This window comes from Ruditapes philippinarum, unplaced genomic scaffold (genome assembly GCF_026571515.1).
Source record: "Ruditapes philippinarum isolate M1 unplaced genomic scaffold, ASM2657151v2 ctg5896_1_1_1_1, whole genome shotgun sequence".
NCBI lineage: Eukaryota > Metazoa > Mollusca > Bivalvia > Venerida > Veneridae > Ruditapes > Ruditapes philippinarum.
This window is the reverse complement of record NW_026854936.1, coordinates 13,117-26,232: the sequence shown is the minus strand read 5'-3', so window position 1 is coordinate 26,232 and position 13,116 is coordinate 13,117.

Sequence of the window (13,116 nt, the reverse complement as noted above, 5' to 3'; positions counted from 1 at the left end):
CTATTTGAATTTTAAAAAACGAGCAAATAAGAAATCGCAGACCGTTTTGTTTTTAGAAATTATTAAACGAGCCTGACAGTCAACCGGTTAGGTATAACCTAGTTCACTTTATCATGTTGCGTCTTTGAATTTTACATTTAGTGATACTTTTGTCACAAAACACTTCATTTGTGGACCTTTTTTATGAATTTATTCTTCGTACACCATAAAAGTCTTAAAAAGTATGATAGTATTTGCATCGACCCAATTAGTAGCCTTATGTGTTTCTATCACGTCTGTGTATTTAAATAATCAGCGCAATATGCCCTGATCAAACACATGGAAACTTTATCACATCTGCTTTATGGATTTTGTAAGGTTTGAAATTACCCGATTTAATGTTATACTCTGTGAAATCTAAATCAATTTGTAATAAATATATAAAAACGGTAGTTTAGTTTTTTACTTCCTAGTTCCCGTCTCCTAGGCATTGCGTGTTTGGTCAATAACCGGTCTCCTCTACGTACTATTCTATAATTATAAAATTAACAATGCAGGAATTATTCTTTGACAGTTATTGCTTATTTTGACTTGTTTGCCTCGTGCCCTGCCCTGTTTATGCTTGACTCCTTTCCGGTAATCCTATGTTGCTGGTTCGTGTGTGGGATGCGTCCTTGAATGTCACCCTTCCTTGTTGATCTTGTTTTTCATTTTTAATGTGACTGTGAGGTGTTTTGATAAAAGGAGTGCTATCGATATATTTCATTTTAAAGTGCATGTATTCTTTAATTTTCAAATAAGACCTTTAAGAATTTGATATATCACCGAATTATTAATTTAAAGTCCTTACAATACATGTATGTGCACTATAATAATATTTAATTATAGTGTCACATCTGAATCCGATTTGTTTTCAGTGCTTGATGCTTTGTTTGATGATAAAGACAAGCTCCCAAGAAAGAAAATCAACTCAACCTAGTTGCTGTTTTGACGAAAGAATTATTCAATTTGTAATAATTACAGACAGACTTATACGTCTTAGTTGAAATTCAATGTTTCCCTAGTAGTGCATAATACCAAATAAGGAAATATTGAAAACGAGCACAGAGTTTGCGTCAATGAAATTGGAGCACTATCACCACGTGCGTTACTGGAATACTGGTGTTTTTTCTCTCATATTCATCGTTATTAAATTCATACCAATGCCTGATGAGTATGTACACTTAAATACTGATTTAGACTTATTTCATTTGATAGATATTTATTTTAATTAGATACATGGTTACAATCATTACTGCATCATTACGTTACATATATAGAAAGAGGTTTGGAATATATCGTTGAACATGTACAACGTCCACATGTTGATCACTTTAGAAGTACTTTGTGCGTAGATTTAATTAGACACATATATCCTATAATTGTTTTTATGTACTATATGATATTTCGGTCTCAAGTGTATTCAAAAATAGAAAACAAACATATAATTATTACATCATTTGTAGTACAAACAAGGGTCAATGTATGTAAGCTTACTGTATGGATGTGTAAGTGTGTTAAACTTCAAAGAATCAGCTAGATCGAGCCACGCAGTCCCCACGCTAATGAGCAATATAGAATCATAGACACCCAGTTAGGCACCGTACGGGATACTTCAAAGTCTGTGAATAGTCATTAGCCTTGCTACTAAATGTACGTATAATCTATAACCGTATTAAAATCTAAAACATATATATAACTAAAGAATTAAGAAACAGTGTGCGTGTTAAAAAGCAAACTAGCTGACAAAATTTTCTCACAAAACATGCAGAATACATTTATTGAACTAATTGGCAGCTCCATTCGATTCAAATGAAATAGAACGTTTTGAGTGTCAATGACCAATGTTTGATTGCGTACAAGGTAGTATTGTTCAATTTTGTTTCTTTGGTCGTTCTGTAGGGTCCACAATATTTTGGCAACTTGCCATTCTGACAATCCTTTTTACGTAAAATAATTGTACTGTTAAAGTTCGTTGAATCGTGTGCAATGAGGAGGTATCCTAATACTTTTTATAGTCCATTTATAAACTGTTGCCATATTAAGATACCCATATTTAGTCTTTTTTTCTAATTTCAAAGTAAATGTTTATTAAAGGAATGGTTCACATTAGACGGAAAAAGGAATAGCCTATCATATGAATTACAAGTTCGGAAAATTAAACAATAATGCCAAAGCACGTAGTTTAATATTTTCTATTCACAAACTGGTCTATGATCTATTGATTACAGGTAGTCAGTCAGAAAATAGAATCTAAGAGCATCCTGCAATATTGATAAAGATTTATTTATAAGTTTTTTTACAGGTAAAATATGATGCTTATGTTTGGCTGGGGGAACTGATGTCTAAAAATACACGTATTTCTTTATAAAAGCGTATCAAGAAGCATAAATCACTTGAACCAAAATGACCTAATTGAAATAACTAGAAAAGTTATTGTCAAACTAAGCCACTTCAAGGTTCAGAAAGCTACGACTGTCAAGACTAGTTTAGTTATGTTAGCATCTATTAACGAATTTGATCATCCTTTATCATAGCATGACAAGCAAAAATAAAAGTTAAAATCCATAAAAGATGGTTAATTGTTAACAGCAATAAATTTTTATCAAGTAAAAATCCAGTTTGATTATGTTGAATATCAATCGTTTCTTAAATAATGATAATAATAAGTTTAAGAATCATTTCATTTTTAATTTTATTTAGCATTTTTACAGTCTTTACATTGAATATGATTGGTCAACACTTTATTACGATATCTCTTGAAAAAGGTTGATTTAAAAACTATTAACGTTTACAATAGTAATTGTTAATAATATTCTTATCATCGAACTCTTGAATAGTATCTTTATTTCTTGTGATATTGTTAGCGGTTTAAGTTTATATAGCGCATAACGTGGGCATATTGCTTTTTGTTTAAAACGGTGCAATAAGTCATTGCTGACGACTTGGCATCACAAACTAATGTTTGTACATGTATCAGGCCTATAAGGCTTTTGCACCAGACATACATATATTAATGCTTAATATAGCGTTTTTTTTTCGGTTAAACATAAATGATCATAATAAAATAACAAGTTAAAACAAATCAATGAAGCCAAGCTGTTACAATCGCTACGCAGCTGCCATATGTTTCAATTATAAAGTATGTGGTAAATATTGAATAAGGTTCAGCTGACATGTTTTTAACTTTGAATTTCAGTTTCATATTTACAAAGAGACTGTATAGTAATAAGCAATATTTTCTAACCTAACATATTATATCTTTAAGGATTATAACAATATGTAACAGGTGGAATTTATATAATCTTTTTTTAGAAATACCAGCAGATGAGTCTGAATTCTGCTTGAACCGGTGCTAGGGGGGCGTAGAAGGTAACTTGCACTCTCCAGTACCGTCCATGAAGAGGCTCAACCAAACTGAGCCTGCAATATTTTCAATTTTGCCGTAATGGGCTTTCTTTCGGGATTCTGTTTTCTCTATTTTGTGGTAATAGCAATCATTAGAAGGAATTATGTTCCTCAACACATTATACATTTAGTACACTTAAGTACACTAAAATAGACTTTTTTTGAAAATAAAAAAGATGTGTCCTGAAATTAGTGTATGTGCGTATTTGTTTGACAAAATCCGACCGTTTTTATTTGCATAAGTGAAGTATAATCAAATATAAAGGTATAAAGTTCGTAATAATTAAACTGACCTCTGTCTTTGCCTTATATGTTATCACACGTTATTATCTAAAATTAAGCCAAAAGTACAAGTAAATAGTCCGAAATAGCAGTTTTAACCATTTACTATTTAGCGTTCATAATTTATTGGAAAAGTTCAAGTGAATATGAATTGAAGCAGAATCGTCCGCTAATTGCTATTTAAATAGATACTATTCCTATCTGAAAATGTGGGCATTTATTCTGTTAAAAGAGAATATTCACTCCTTTTAACCTTCGAGTTGATTGCTATTCTAAACTTGAAAGCGTCAAGGCCTCGTCATATGTTTCATATAGCTTTCACTCCTTAGCTATAACTATTATATATCATGTAATATCGGTAATATTATATCATTCTGAATATATCTCTGATGACGAGTACTTTCAAATGGTAATTTTGGAATTTAATAACTATTGCTTGAATAGTTACTTGTATCAAATAACTCTCTTTATAAAGTTTTAATCTTTAGAATCTCTATCATCAGTGCTTTAAAGGCAGCATATGAAGTGTTAAATGTGAAACATAATATTTAATAGGCTTAGGGTCCTCCTAGCCTCCTTGTCGCTGGTTTTTTTTTTGCTGTGTCGTGTTGGGACTGTGTTCATTGAACGCCGCCTTTCCTTGATGATCTTGTTTATCATATTTTAGTGTTTTAGTGTCGAATTGAGTTGCATTTTTTTCCCCTCTTTTTAGTGGAGTGGGAGAGCAGGGAGGGTTTTTTGTATTTTTTGTACCTACACGTTTCTATTCGATGTTCCAATATGTGTCTTGGGTCTTGTAAGGATGGAAGTTGTCGTAAGGTGCTTATCTCGAACGCTTACAACATTTACAGTCTTTTTTAAATTTATTTTCGGCATAATTATATAAGTGATTGATTTATTTGTTTTCAGCAAAGTATCATTGCATTTTTACATACTTTGCGATCGTACTTGTGTCATGGAGGAAAACCTCATTACTATTGTGGGTGAAAATACATTTGTTTTAAAAGAAAATGGATAAACATAGCATTCCATTCTCGTATTCAATTTGTATAGCGTTACTGAACCTCTATTAAAACTATAGATTTAGTTAAAACGTAGCTCCTTTGTAACAAACTTTTATAAACAGATAATCATTCCAATATTCAAATGTTCGTGATGCATATATCAGCAAAACATTTGAGATAAGAATGTGTGTTGTAGCGTTTGTACTCGTTAACGGGCATTTGTCTTTCATCTATCGCTTTGAAACAATAAAACATGAATTTTCAATTAACGCCAGCTTTGCTTTTACAAATTATACCTAACCACCTGCTGCCTTTTCTAAGAACATGCTATCGTTGCAAATAAGAATTCATTAATTGCCCATAGAGCAGTTAATAAAGGAGAAGTCAGTTTGACTCATGTAAAAAATATAAGAAACATACTTTTGCATGTAACTTATAGCGGCACTGCATACGCGTATATAAAACAATATAATTATATTTTTGAAGATTCTGACATGTTATATGGCAATATATAAAAAATTGCAGAAAACTGATGTGTGCCTCTCAGCAAGTTAATTTAGCAAACAGTCGTTTATAAAAGGTCCACATTTTTACAATTTTATACTATTTTATAATGTTTCAACATTTACTACAAATTTGCTGGCCTTGACTAAAAATTAGATTAAATTGAAAACTTGCATTAACCGACAACACAAAAATCTTAAGATTATGCAGTAAAAATAGAACTTACAATCTTACTGTAAAAATATAATGCATAGAGAATATATTAGTTTATCCTATAAATATATGATTCATTTTCATGGCATGTAAATAAATATTTCATGAGTGGCAGTAGCCACGAGTGAAATATGATAATTTTCATGCCGCAAGATGAAAATAAATAACGTATTTATAGGAAAAACTTGAGTTTTCTGTTTATTCTATACATATTTCTCTTTTTTGACATTACTATATGAAAGACTTTTTCCTTAGATTTTGTGTACCCGCCAGAATGTAAAAGAAAGTAGTCCGGCAAGACACCAGTGACAATTACAGAAATATGTTTAACTGCAGTGAAAAATATCGTTTACAGTGAAAATACGGAAAAAAATACGCATTTTATTTCATCAATATTTCTCAATATCTAATTAATTAGTATAAATAAAGTATCTTATACCGATATTAAGTTTCTAATACAAACAAGCCGTAGACGAATTTTAGGCTAACGTGTTACGTGTCAATCCCCTCCCTGATTCTCATATTTTTCCTGTTTTTTATTGGAATTGTAATTTCACTGCACACTTCTAACAATGAACAAATCAGTAAAAAGCTAAGCGGTTGAAGACGGAAATATAAATACGCTATGAAAAAATTTCACTTTGCCAAATAACGCCATACATAATAAAAGTATGATAAAATACAAGAGTGAAGGCGGTGACGTCACACGTGTGAAAAGTATTTCATACCTATCTATTCAGTGGATTGCATTCTGGACTTTGTCACATAAATTACTTTCGTTTATTCCTTAATATATCTCTGAATTGTTGCAATCAAACAAAAATATATACCTATTTTGATGCACTATCCAAGCAAACATCTTTATCAAATTGAATAAGAAGAAAACGATGTTGAAGTTATTTAGATAATGCGTGTATCTAATCTTGCCATGCATGTCGTAATTTTGTGTATTGTTTTCACTATGAGTTTTTAGCCCTTGTGGCTGAGGGAGCTTTTAAAAGTTAAAGCATAAGATTTGCAGCCATCGTTTATCCCTGTGTGATCTTTAAAGGCACTTAAATGGGTTTTGAATACATTGAGTCTATAAATATCTTACTTCCAGCAGGTAAGATGGTTTTGACTCCTAGCGTTGCTGATGCCAGAGGTATGCCATAATAATCGTTACTGTTTCGATGCCATATGACCCTAACTGTGTTGTTGAGCCGACAAATCACACACAACAAACGAACGCGAACCCCATCCCCAACCTACACACACACACACCGTTACTGCATTGGCGTGCTCGTGACTGGCACAATTTCTTTTACTTCACACAATATAATGTTTTAGTACAAACATCTAGTATTTTTATCTCATCATCAGATTCTTGTAAATCTTTGTATAATATCAATTGATCTATAAAAGTTAACGCGTTCGCTTCTCACTCTCTGACAAAATTTAGTATTAGACAGTGTCTAAATAAATTTAACGAAATGACACCGGAAGACTTATAAGTTAAGTGAAACGTCAATTGGCAATACCTACATGTATAACCATATATGGTAGTACCTGTATTTTTCCTGGAAATGAACTTTCGCAAGCAACACATAGCCTACGTCAGTGATTACGAAAGCATGTGCTACTGCGTGCCTGAATAAAATAAAGTTTCTTGTAATGTTTTTTTTTTCTTTCCTCTTGCTTCGTTTTATTCCCGCGTAATGCTGTATTATATGTGTGGTAAATCATGTCCTGATTTAGAAAATAGCTTCAATTATATGTTTTTTTTCTTTATTGTCATTTACAAAACATTACATAACATTTTAAGCATATTATAGCATTCGGCACGATATGGCCAGTTATGTGTTGACGTGCCGTCAAAATCCAAACAAACAAACAAACAAATATGATAATTTTACGAGAAGATGCGTTTTAATATTGAGTGACTTACTTTCCTTTGATGCTTGTCATATTCACAATAGACGTCATATGATAAAAAAATAACAACAAAAAATAAAGAAACGAATCAAAGCACTTATTGAAAATGTTAATGGGTATTTTTCGTTTATAGTTTATTTGTACAAGGATATATATAAACATCTGTTAAATAAAAGACCTGGGGTCAAAATTAACTCTTCCCATGGGAGTCATTGATTTTCCTTAAATGTATATAGTAAAAACAAGAAGTAATCTTCTAAAAACCTAAGAGCTGGATGCATATTTTACGAGCATTTTATAGCTAACAACATTCTCGCGCACATGTTGTTCACTCTAAACGATTAGGCTACAAATATTGTGATTACTGTTAATCTTTATGTTACTAAAATTGAACTGAAACATATTGGTAATTATACATGACACCCAAGCGATATATAAGCTAACAATCATAAAACCCGACGTTACACAAGCTCACAAACATAGCAAAAACAGTCAATTCATTGTACATTATTTGAATGAATGCAAGAATACGACTAACTTCAAATTTAAAACAAAGTGACAAATACGCCCGTATCCAGTTGCCACTTAAACTCGGGCCTATTACGTACATTGTATGCCATTTAATATTATTTTAACTTCATTAATAAATCACCGGTAATATAAAAAAGATAACAAATAAACCTATATTCGCCCTGCAGTTTCCTCAACAAAGTATTTTGTCTTTATGTATCATGGGTCAATAAATAAATGCATGCACGTGGTCAGTATAATGACATTTCCCTAACCAGTCGTAGAACGTATTGCTATATCAAGATGCCTTTATTTAGACTCGTTTCCCATTCCATTCGAAATGTTTACTAAAGGATTGGTAAACGTGATGCGAACAAATAAGTCAACACAATATCAGTTGATTGCAGAATATTTTAGGTATCAAATGTAAAAATGTAATTAGAGTACGCATTCTATTTTTGAACTTTTATATTGTATTTTATTACAAATGTAGGTTACATAACGGTGTAAAGTAATATTGTTTTGGGTTTGAGGTGGCTTAGTTTCAACGATGAAATGAATCGTGCTATTGTTGAGTTCTGTGAAATTTGTAGTATTTGATTAAATTAAATTATGTACATGGTTTTATGGCTATTTTTCTAAACTAAAAATAAAAACCAATATCATTATTATGATTTAATGTTGATTTTTGTTTAAGCCGGTGCAAGGGGTGCGTGGACGGTAACTTGCTCTTTCCATTACCGTTTATGAACAGGCACAATAAATGAATTCCGTTTTTCTTATTTTGTAGGAGAAAATGACATTGTTACAGAGTTTGATCTCGAAAATAATATGACTAAAAGATTAGAAAATACAGCATTATTGACTTAGAAAAAAAACCATGGAATGTTTCGTAGTCCTCACCAACATTATCAATAAACGCTATTCAGTGTACAGTTGCGGTTAAATTGCTATTACGATATCCCTAGTTGGATTAATTACGCATAACACTCAAGTTACGATACATATGTTTTCACAATATAAGTATTTATATAGTGTTTAGTGTCTATCTTGATTATCCAGCTGATCAAAGAAGAAAAAAAGAAGAATGTTTTAGAACATTCAGCAGTAACAAGGGCGTCATTTTGAGGTTTCTAAAAAAACAATAACAGTATGGTGTCATAATTATACCTAGGAAGACACGTTTACACATGTAACAAAATATACCTTATTTATAACGATTTATTGGCAACCTGTGATTCAATTTACAAATTGATTGCAAATTATGAAAATCATTCAAGACATTTAAAAAGCGGTCTTTATATTGCATTTCTTGTCTGAACATCATGATCTTGATGCGCTCATAAAATGCACAAATGCAGTTATCTGTAACGCGAGATTTGATTGCGTCCTGTATAGAAAAGACTCATGAAATATTGTTTTTGTACTAATTACCCCCACCATACCTCCTCTTCCTAGAACTTCGAAAGTATAACACCTTATAAAACTAATTCTAGGTGCCGAATTTCAAATAAAAACCAAAATGTCAGAAGGCGTGCTAAACTGGAGTGCAGCAAGTTCACTTTAACACACAATAACTAAATAAACCGTACTTCCAAATAACAAAAAATACGTAAAAATATTTCAATAACTTTTGTTTAATTTCGAAACCTTCATCTTCAAGACATATAAAAACGCCAATACGGATTGTCGTATACCACATATTTATAAGGAATATAAATATAATATACATGTTTATCATACGATATTACATTATTATTTCAGCCCTATGTGGCTGACAGGTTGCCTCTAAGGATTGGGGCATTAGAATTGCAGCAGCATTGGAGTCTATGCATCTTTTAGCTGAGGTGGTTTTGACCTTTGGTATTTCTTGAAGTTTGTAACACGGTAACACCTGAGGTTAGTCAAAATATTTCCTGTTTTGGCGCCATAAGACCTAAATTGTGGTCGCGCCGTAAAACCAAGCCAAGCAAGCGAATGATTATTTCAGAAAACATGAAATAAAGCCGTAAGATGTTACAATCGGATCGAATTGTGCGTCATTTACAATTCTCATGATATCTGTAAAAACTGCGTTATTAATTACTTTGCTTCTTTTCAATAAATGGATATTCATTAAACGAATCCATACGCTGCTGTTGCATGTTTTCATGTTAAAATCAATGTACTAAATAACATTTATGTAGTTTCCTTTTAATTACTACAAAAGGCTACCTTTGATACCGAATTGTTTTAAATAGTTTGATTTGATGTAAGCATATACATGTACGAATCTAACCAGATGCTTTTTTTTTCCTTTTCAAGGTTGCACGGGAATAGGTATAAATGATGGGTTTAAAACGCATGCCTCTTGATTGATGAGCAAAACTATTTCAAGAAAGTCAAACTCGAGAAAATATGTCCATAACTAAAATTTTAAAAAGTAAAAATTCAAGATTCAAGTAATAAATTTTCACCATATGTGTAGGTAATGACATTTTCAACATTTTATTCTTGGCTACTTCCTCTCGTAAAATATGTATTTATTTTCATTGAATAGAATAAAAATAAATTTCTTTTTGATAGGAAAAATTGAATATCCTGTATGTAATAGAAACCTTCAAGTAAAGATCAATTCATTTTCAGTTCAAATACCAGTAGTTGAAGCAATGTTTGCGTTTTAGAATATACCTTCGAAAACTTACTAATTGTAACTTTTTTCAATGCTATGAGAGATATGTTTTTCTTAAATAGGTTTCTTTAATATTGAATTTAAATCACAGAAGAAATATAAAATGTATATATTTGTTTCGAAGATTCATTAGTTGTTTTAAGCATATAACTTTTATCATGGGAAATCAAAGAAGTCCGATCATTATTTGATAAAGATCAGTTATTTCTCTTTTCATAGTATATATCATCGATTGTGCTAACTATGGTTTCTACAGTTTCCAAGATATTAAGTTCCATGTCACACAGCTGTGGCCTTTTCAATCAAAGTATAAACATTTCTTTGTCATATGATTGCATTTCAACTATTTATTCACGTGATTCCTCAAACATAAGAAACAAGCATTATAAATATTTAGAAATTTAGAATGTATATCAAGTACAAATGATAATGCCGTAATTGAATTGCATTTATTATCTTACTCTATTTGGCCTGTATTCTGTGAAACACATTTTGATAGTGTGTTTAACCTGTATCATTTTTGTATGCAGTTTATACTGAATCACCTTTACTTGTTAACATTACAATAATATATGCTAATGATACAATTTAGTGCATACAGATTAAACACGGTGCTTTGGTGCAATGTGATAATATCTCAATTCATATCTTTTCAGATAATGAATATGTTATTGAAACCATGTAATTACCAAACTCATAAGACATAATGTTTAAATAGTTGTTGTAAAATTGTTCTTATTAAGGGAAAAGTCCGGCCTGTTGTGTTTATTGAAGGATACATCAACTTATCAACATGAGAATGATATCGTAAAATCATCTCAACTCGAAAACAAAGCGCTGTTCTTTATATATCAACATACGCATCCAGTTGCAGCAACCTCAACACAAGATTAAATTACACAGTGCAGGTATTATAATGACAGTGCAAATGAATTTACTTGCACTTGGAATACCTTACCCACTCGTTGTCAATGAATAATGTATTTTCTTCCGAATCATTAAAACCCTTTAACAATTTCATTGAGACGAGAAATTTCACTTTTATTGTTTGCTTGTAATATTACACGTATTTTATAACATCGTGCGTTTGAAAAAAAAGAACTGAAAAAAGTTGAAATTTAATGCGGCAAGTCTCGTGCAAAAAGTTCGAACTTAATGTTTTGCATATGGAATAAATGTAACAAATCGTGACTGTGTATTTTACAGCGAAATTGTATTTTACGCTTTATTTTTGCAATTACAACAAAACACCTTCAGTTGATGAATTTTTTGAAGATTTATTAAATTTTAGACAGGGTAAAGCACCCGGGAATAACTAATAGTATTTAAAACGTTCATCTAAATAAAGTGTAAGAACTATCTATCTTGTCATGAAATTTTTCTGATCCAATCACAATATTTTCTTTCTGGTTATAATATTAATTATAACAATAGAAACACCTGTACGTCTCAATAGAGTATAAAAAATATCTTCATTCTCATATACTAGTTGGTCTATGGCATAAAAACATTCACCAACTTTCAATGTGTAATAATTTATAGACATTTACAAATGCATATCATGCATTTAATATATAAATGTATACATGGTTTGCTTCGATATTGCCTACCTTAGAGTGTCAAATCAAATCAATACTGTATGAAGTAAAAATGCTTTAAAGCCACTCTCCCATTTTCTTTTGTTATTTTGATAAAGGGTATAATAAAATCATTGAAGAATATTCAACAAATATATGATAGAAATTGATAAATATAAATGTTTGTTGATATGTAAAATCCATCTGGCTTCTAAAGAGAAGCAATGTGTGAATGTTTACGGGTTTCATTGGAATATTCTTAGTAAATTATCAAATGTACTCAAAGACAGCACGAACCTCTACTCCTGAAAACTTTCTTTAACAACATAACAAGCTGGCACCAGTATTACTGTAAGTTTACTATATATAATTAACATGATTTACGAAAACATGATCTGATAAACATCACATTTCAAGAAATGACATTCATGACGCCCAACGCCAAGTCTCCAATCTTCTTTGTGGTAGGTGGTCGATCATGATCGTCTTGCTTACATAGTCTGCTTGACTGTATTGTTCTTTGAATCAATTAACAAGACATACTTTTATTGCACTATATAAACAACTTAATATTGATAACGTATTATTTTGTTTCTGTTTTATTAACGACTTAAAGGAGTGTCTATCTTTTGTCTAATTAATAAAATGGTAATGTGTAAAATTGCTTTATTGCAATAGTGACTATTTATAGATTCCATTATAATATAACTTTCACATAACTGATATTCTTCCAACGTTCATAGCGTTATTTAACGTCATCCCGACTTTGTCTACCTGCATATCACTAAGTAGAACACTTCTTACAAGAAATGTTTTAATAATGTTTATAGTTACAAATTACTATTTGTGGAAACAAATCCATGTTACAGGTAAGCTATTTACTACGGAAGTAAAAACTTTAAATCTTACTTTGTATAAAAATTCTAAGACAAAAACTCAGTATGGTTTCACTGTAACGGTAATCTTCCAGACTGTTGACGAATATAAAAAGAAACAAAAAATACTTTCATTAGGT